The sequence below is a fragment of the Hyla sarda genome, chromosome 1 (assembly GCF_029499605.1).
Source record: "Hyla sarda isolate aHylSar1 chromosome 1, aHylSar1.hap1, whole genome shotgun sequence".
NCBI classification, from domain to species: Eukaryota; Metazoa; Chordata; class Amphibia; order Anura; family Hylidae; genus Hyla; species Hyla sarda.
The window spans coordinates 324,839,405-324,845,404 of record NC_079189.1 but is presented as its reverse complement, the minus strand read 5'-3'; the positions used below and the strand labels follow the sequence as shown (position 1 = coordinate 324,845,404).

At 38.1% G+C, this 6,000-nt stretch overlaps 1 long non-coding RNA gene across 1 annotated transcript in view; it reads left to right on the top strand.

Moving 5' to 3' along the window:
• The first annotated feature begins 314 nt into the window (after positions 1 to 314).
• The window catches only part of LOC130306675 (uncharacterized), a 29,499-nt gene continuing 23,813 nt past the window's right edge, over positions 315 to 6,000 (top strand). The window contains exon 1 of the long non-coding RNA XR_008856007.1: positions 315 to 419. This is a non-coding gene — a long non-coding RNA (uncharacterized LOC130306675). The remainder of the gene's footprint in view (positions 420 to 6,000) is intronic.

Genomic DNA, 6,000 nt, shown 5'->3' with positions numbered 1-6,000 from the left:
GAAGAAACGTATCAACATATACCGCTAATGGGTATAAGCCAGAGTCAACCCCAGAGACGATAGGCCGTCCCGGGGGTCGACTCATATCTTTGTGAATTTTTGGCAGCAAGTGCATAAGGGGTACGCGAGGGTGGTCATTAATCAACAAATCTTTGATATCTTTAGATATTATACCTTCATTAAAAGCTTTGTCTATCACATTATCAACCTCCTTTTTAATCTCCCTTGTTGGGTCATTATGTAACCTTCTATACACTGTATTTACATTAAGCTGGTTAAATGCTTCTGACATATACATATCCTTGTCCTGCACAGCGTCCATGCGGCCAGGAACATACCGTCCTACAGACAGCAAGTTCCGAATGGATAGTTCCGAAGACACCGTATGGAAGGATCTCTGAACAGTTTTTATGCACTGGGTGAATATGTTCTGAATTCTCACTGCATTTTTGAAATGAATGAAAATTGAGATAAAAAGGAACTTTTAGGTGCAATTCCCGGTTATATGTCTTTCTTTGCTATGAGTCCTTAATTGTAACATATAAGTGGGTTCCATAGGTAGGACCTGCATCTATCAGACATGTATGTCAAATCCTGTGCATTTCCAATGGATAGGCAAGTTTTACTTGTCACCAACACAAATTGTAGTGAGATGGATGTTGAGGCCTTTAAAGTCTGTGACAATATCAGCTCCTGGTCTCACTTCATAGCTGGAACGGGACTCAGGGCATACATGTATGTAAAGATATGTTCTGTGTTCCCAATGGGTAATTTTTGGAAAACCATTTTGGTGCAAAGACATTTTGGACAACTTTTTCTTTGCAAGACATTTTCACATTCTCAGGATTTTCATTTGCATACCATACAAATCATATTTTTAGTGCATTTACTAAGAAGCATTGTTTCAGTTATTTATAAAAAGACCTCGTACTGTTAATCTTAAAAAGAATATTTAGTTCAAACTGAAAATATGTTAAATGTAACTTGAAAAAATAGATATGATAAATAAATTACATTTGAGCTCTGACAAGAAATGTTAGTACCTAGGTTCAAGAAAATACTTTGTGTTAGAAAATTTCAGGTAGTTAAATTGTCACTCCAGTTAGACATCTGACTTGGAAGTTAAATTATCCTTGGAACTTTTTAATCAGAATGTCTACCTTCTTCTTCACGTCTTCATTGAATGTGAAATCTCTATTGATTTTTTTCATGTTTTCTACTGCACTGTATTCTGACACACTGCCAATAAATTTTTACTTTCTTTCGGTAGAACAGAACAGAAAAAGTAGTTATAGTAAATGTCAATATAAAATTCTAGCTTCTTATATGTTTATTAATATTCACCTCCATGAAACATGTGCATGTGCATATTGGATTTATCTGATAACATTATAGGATTATTGTATTGTATATGAAGACATTGAAATAAACTAGAAATAAAGGGAAGATATATAAAAAATAAAAATAAAAAAACAGCTATTATAACCCCCAGTGGATATATACTTGCTGGGTTACCTTACCATTGACTCAGTATATTATATCAGTCCAACACAGAAACTACCCAGCACTGTTACTTCACATATGGGAATATTCATCAGACTCCTACAGCTGTAAGACTCCACCGGTGCTCGCATATAAGGTGAGATATATATCCAGTACAGAAGTGTAGAGAAATGGGGCACTCACCCGATCTTTAGTAAAGAAAACTTATTTATTACATCAGTGAAATCTTGGCGTTCTCATGGAGTGCGGGAGAGTGGACAGGAAGGGGGGGGGATGGAAAAGTAGGATGGGCGACGGTCCGTATAGCGCAGACAGCGCTTTGTCAGGCCCCTAACTTGATTACACAGGAGGAGGTGTTTTTAAAGACAAGGTGTGCGTTACTATAGTAACCATGTAAATCATCAACAATTATATACAATTATTATTTGTATTTAAAAACAACAACAAGATGACTCCTTAAGTGTGAAATAAAGGAACAGACTAAACCGGGCATTAATTATAATTTCTTTCATTTCTATCATTCAGCCCGAGACCTTCGGTGACGTTCAGTCTAGAAATCCACCTTCCCTCTTTAACAAGTAACTGTTGGTGTCTGTTCACTTTGCTTGATCTTTGTTCTAATCTTTGTATAGCAGCAAACTTGAGCGTTTTGACGGAACCACCATGATATTCTGTGACATGTGAGATAAATTTTGTTGCTCACACTCCAGTTATAAGAGACCTAAAATGCTCTCTTAGTCTATGAAAGAGTGGGCGTATCGTTTTACCAACATTAAAATATCCACAGTCGCAGAAGATAGTATAAACAACAAAATCTGTTCTACATGTAATAAATTGTTTAATTTTAATATGATAACCTCCTAGTTTTAATTATTTGGCTTTAGAGTTATGCGCACAGAAGGAGCACAACCTACATAGATGATTACCAATCAGTCCATGTTCAGACAGCCAATGCGTTTTTTTCTTATTTAAATTTTTTCGCATTTGTCTTTTTATATAGTCACCAATGGTGGTGCTCCTTCTGGAAGTAACTATAGGGTTATTGATAGTGAGTTCAGTGAGATCCTTATCCTGTTGTAGGATGTACCAGTTATTAGAGATGGCTTTCCTAAGGGTTTCATTCATCGGAGTATTGGGGAACACAAAAGCAAAGCTTTCACTAGTTTGTCTAGGTTTCCTTTTGAATAATTCTTTGCGATTTATTTTGTCTGCTCTTTCTCTTGCCTCTCTTAATATTTTTTTCTGGATACCCTCATTTGCGAAGTCGGATTCTAGCTCTGTCACTTGTTTCTTGTAATTATCTTCATCATTATTTATTATATTCAGTCAAATTATTTGACTGAAAGAAATGCTATTCCTAGTGTGGCTAGTATGGGATGAGTTGTAATGCAGCAGGGCATTTTCGGCAGTCGGTTTCCTATACCTCGTTGTAATCACCTTGTCGTTCCCAATTTTGACTAGGACATCAAGGAATTCTAATTCCAAACCACCAAAATGTGACGTGAACAACATATTCATTTTATTTGTTGTATTTAAATATTTAACAAAATTGTTGAATTGTAGGTCAGTGCCATTCCAAATAACGAATATGTCGTCCACGTAAAACCAAATTGCTTTAATTTATTTAACATATGGATTAGTGATGGTAAAGGTATAGTTTCTCTCAAAGATGGCTAGGAAGATATTAGCGAATGCACAGGAGATGGGTGTCCCCATCGCTGTACTGTTAATTTGTTTGTACCAGGTGTTATTATATTGGAAAGTTTTGTTTGCTAAAATAAATTCCACTGCTTCAACGAGGAAATCAATCCCTTCGGGGGACTTATCTCAGCAGGTGAGGAACTATCTTAGAGCCTGCATACCCGCATCCCAAGGGATGCGGGTATACAGGCTCTCTACATCAATCGATGCAAGTCTAAAATCGGACTGCCATTCTACTCCCTCCAAGGCCAAAATAAGATCTCCAGTGTCACTCAAATATGTGGGCATTTGCTGCAAGAAAGGGGAAACTAACCAGTCTACATAACTGGATAGAAATTCAGTGGGACTACATATGCCCACTACAATAGGGCGGCCTGGAGGAGGCATGCGATTTTTGTGTGTTTTTGGTAAAATGTACCAGCGAGCATTTTTAGGGGACAGGGGAAGAAGTTTTTCAGCTGTCTGCGTGGATATTATACCCTTCTCTGTGTGTTTCCTAAGAAGAGAATGTAGTTTATTCATTATTCTTGATGTGGGGTCACCAGACAATTTCTCATAAACCCTGTTATCACTGAGCTGTGTGTTAGCTTCTGCTACGTAATGTTCTTTATACCACACAATGATAGCGCCCCTTTATCTGATTTAGAAATAATGATGTCTTTGTTACTAGTTAGACAATCGAGAGCCCACTTCTCTTTCCTATAGATATTGTATTTAGGTTGAGGGTAAATAAGAGCCTTCACCTCCCTTCATACTGCACGGTGGAAAAGGTCTATTGCCCCACCCGGAGTAGTGACAGGGTTAAATCTAGAGGGATTACCTCCTGTAAACCTGTTCTGTTCTTTAGAACTAGTGGGCTCTAAGGGACAGTCGTTGGCTAGTTCTACAAGTTCTCTGAGGGTATCTGTTTCATTCTCTTCCAAATCTTTTATTGGGGTAAATCCTAAAGGGCTAATGCTACACTGTAATTCCCCTTCCTTATAGCTCTTTGCAATGGTACTATTTTTATTGCTAGATGTGGCAAAAAAAACTTTTTTAAATGTAGTTTTCGGATGCTTTTATGCAATTCCTCTTCAAACAGATGGTATTTAAATGAATCATTAAACCCAAAATTAAGTTCTTTGTTTAGGACGGATATATGGTCTTGGCCAAAATCTCAGTCTGTCAGGTTGATCACAATATTGTCCTCTTTTCTGTTGCCAGGTGATGGTTTTTCTCTTCTTCTTCGTTGCGGCAATTCTCTTCCTCCTACCGCCCCGACGAGTCCTTCTCCTAAAGGGGCTACTGGGTTTTGATGCGATGTTGTAGGATTGGAAGCATCAGATGGAGCGTCATCTGGGATACTTGATTCGGTTTCTGTGGTTAGATAATCAGTGTTTTTTTTTTTGTTATTCTTTTTGAATGATTTTTTCTTAAAACTGCTGTGATTGTTTTTTCTCATAAATGCCTGCTTTTTTCCCCAAGTGAAGACCTCGTTATGTTCGAAGTCCCATGTTCAGATGCATTGGCTGTCTGAACATGGACTGATTGGTAATCATCCATGTTGGTCGTGCTCCTTCTGTAAGCATAACTCTAAAGCCAAATAATTAAAACTAGGAGGTTATCATATTAAAATTAAACTTTATTACATGTGGATCACATTTAGTTGTTTATACTATCTTCTGCGACTGTGGATATTTTAACGTTGGTAAAACGATATGCCCACTTTTTCATAGAATAAGAGAGCATTTTAGGTCTCTTGTAACTGGAGTGTGAGCAACAAAATTTATCTCACATGTCACAGAATATCATGATGGTCCCTTCAAATCGCTCAAGTTTGCTGCTATACAAAGATTAGAACAAAGATCAAGCAAAGTAAACAGACACCAACAGTTACTTGTTAAAGGGGCAAGGTGGATTTCTAGACTGAACGTCACCGAAGGTCTCGGGCTGAATGATAGAAATGAAAGAAATTATAATTAATGCCCGGTTTAGTCTGTTCATTTATTTCACACTTAAGGAGTCTTCTTGTTGTTGTTTTTAAATACAAATAATAATTGTGTATAATTGTTGTTGATTTACCTGGTTACTATAGTAAAGCACACCTTGTCTTTAAAAACACCTCCTCCTGTATAATCAAGTTAGGGGCCTGACGAAGCGCTGGCTGCACGATACGGACCATCGCACATCCCACTTACCCCCCCCTCCACCCGTTCCTGTCTGCTCTCCCGCACTCCATGAGAATGCCAAAATTTCTCTGATGCAATAAATAAGTTTTCTCTACTAAAGACTGGGAGAGTGCTGCATTTCTCTACACTTCTGTATTTGATATATATCTAAGTATATTATAGGTTTTCACAGATGCGGAAACAGAACTTCTGCTGGATACTAGATCGCTGCCCCAAGAGGTATTCCTAGTAAAGGAAACTGCTGCCACATTAGTCCAGCCAAACCCAAAGCCAGTCACCGGGAACACAGGCAGAGGTGAGGCGATGCACAAGGTTTGTAGTTTGGAGACAGTAGCAGGAGATATAGAACAGTCAAGAGTGGGTTTAAACAGTCAGTAGCAGAAAGTATCTCCAGTAGATGATGCTGGTCAGTAGCAAAGGATTCAGTCCATCAAAAGTTTAGCAGCCTGTAGGTGGAGATGTAACAGAGCTGGAGAGGTACTGGTATCAGCAGCATGAAAAACTGGTGGAATAAAGTCAGAGGTTCAATGTTGACAGTCTAGGTCATTCACAGTAGTTTTTGGAAGGTCCACAAAAGTCAGACAGAGACAATCACAAGTAAAACAGCACTGGTCAGGTACAGGATAGC